Source organism: Spea bombifrons, chromosome 12 (genome assembly GCF_027358695.1).
Source record: "Spea bombifrons isolate aSpeBom1 chromosome 12, aSpeBom1.2.pri, whole genome shotgun sequence".
NCBI lineage: Eukaryota > Metazoa > Chordata > Amphibia > Anura > Pelobatidae > Spea > Spea bombifrons.
Window position 1 is genome coordinate 11117451 of NC_071098.1, and position 2109 is coordinate 11119559.

Sequence of the window (2109 nt, forward strand, 5' to 3'; positions counted from 1 at the left end):
CATTGCTTGTTTCAGGGATGCAATTTCAATAAATGATAAGAGGAATACGATCCATGATCATCTAAGAAAGTGTCTAAAAATGTATTCTGGTGTAGTCTAACTAGGTCTTGACCTAAGACAGCAGGTCCAGGGGCTGTGACAGTCCCTATGCTGCAAAACCAGGGGCAGATTGTCCCCTTGGGTGAACAGCCTCCCTGATGTGCTGCTGCATTTGGTCATGCAAAGTCTGTGGTCATCTTGCATTATTCGCACGTTTGAAATCTCCCCAGAATGGCTCAATGATATCAAAACTTGGTCTTATGCTTAGGGTCACTGTCGTGCTGGAAAGTCCAAGAGCAAATTGCCTGCCAGTCTTTTCTGATAACAAGCAGCATTCATCGTGCCATCAATTTTCACAAGATTTCCTGTGTCTTTTGAGCTCATAGCCCCCAAAACACCAGAGAGCCACCACCATGCTTCACAGTGGGGATGGTATTCTTTCCGCTATAGGCCTTGTTGACCCAAATATAGCGCTTATTACTAGACTTGGGCACCAGGGGGCTCTTCGTGTTCGTCTTCGGGAAAAAAAAATCTTCGTATTCTGCGAATATTCGCCTGTTCCTGTCTTCTCTTCGGGCGGATATTCGTGGACATTCTTCGTGTTCGGTTTTTCTTAGTTTTTTTCAGTTAAGGGGTTAATACGGGGTTAACGCGCACCGCAGCAGCTCTGGCGCCAGGAGTTTAAATGTCAGTATGAGCAACTCTTTTGGTCGTCAGCAGGGGGCTCGTCTGCCAATGGTAGATGGCAGACGAGCCCCCTGCTGGCGACCAATAGGGTCGCTCGTACAGACTGTTAAACTCCTGGTGCCGTAACTTGTCCGGCAGATACCATTGGTCTCCCTGTTCTATCATTTATTAACTGATAGATCAGGGAGACCAGTGGGATCTGCAGGGTAAGTTCCTGCATTAGGGTTTTAAAAGTCTGTGCGAGCGACTCTGTTGGTCGCTCGTACAGACTTTTAAAACCCCAATGCTGCAACTTACCCTGCAGATCCCACTGGTCTCCCTGTTCTATCAGTTAAATGTCCGTACTAACGACTTTACATGACTAGAGTTTAACCAGGGAGATTTCTGGTAAATTACGTTACCAGTTCATCTATGCACTGTGCAGGGCCAGCTCAGTCCTTCACACAAGAGAAACTTAACAGGGACAACCCTTCATAATGGAAAATTAATTGGTAGAGTTGAAACTTCACTTTAGTGAATAAACCCAGGGCCGGTCTTTGGGGTGTGCGACCTGTGCGACCGCACAGGGCGCCACACTCCAGGGGGCGCCGCTGCGGGGTCCGCCGCCGCGGGGTCCGCTGCCGCCAGTAGCGTACCTAGCGGGGGGGGGGGGCGGTCCGCACCGGGTGCCGCTCATCAGGGGGGCACACGGCACCCCTCCAGAGAGCCGCTGGAGGAGCAGGCTCGCAAGGGAGCGGTAACGGAGGTCTTTAACAGACCTCCGGCTCCCTTGAGTGATTTTAAGCCGGTTCAAGGATCTCCCTTGAACCCGGCTTAAAATCACTCAAGGGAGCCGGAGGTCTGTTAAAGACCTCCGATATCGCTCCCTTGTGATCCGCGCGGCAACAGCTGCTGTGCGCCGGGGTTTGTTGTCAGATCCCGGCGCACAGCACTGAAGCCGCGCCCACCGCTGTCCGTGCCCTCTGACCCGGAAGAAGACAGAGAGGACAGAAGAACTGAAGAAGAGGAGTGAAGAGGAGGAAAAGAAGCTGTAAGGAGAAAAGGTAGGAAAGCATTCAGTGAGAGTGAGAGTGGATTGGTGTATGTGTGTGGATTAGTATGTGTGGATTGGTATATGTGTGCATGAGTATATGTGTGGATTGGTGTATGTGTGGATTGGTATATATGTGTGGATTGGTATATATGTGTGGATTGGTATATATGTGTGGATTGGTATATATGTGTGTGGATTGGTATATATGTGTGGATTGGTATATGTGTGGATTTGTATATGTGTGGATTGGTATATGTGTGGATTGGTATGTGTGTGGATTGGTATACGTGTGGATTGGTATACGTGTGGATTGGTATACGTGTGGGTTGGTATACATGTGGATTGGTATA

At 49.3% G+C, this 2109-nt stretch overlaps 1 long non-coding RNA gene across 1 annotated transcript; it reads left to right on the top strand.

Annotated features, from left to right (window-relative positions):
• The first annotated feature begins 1431 nt into the window (after positions 1-1431).
• Positions 1432-1741, top strand: LOC128469789 (uncharacterized). The gene is made up of 2 exons (XR_008345991.1): positions 1432-1471; positions 1565-1741. It is a non-coding gene; the product is annotated as an uncharacterized LOC128469789 (long non-coding RNA).
• Positions 1742-2109: the final 368 nt, after the last annotated feature.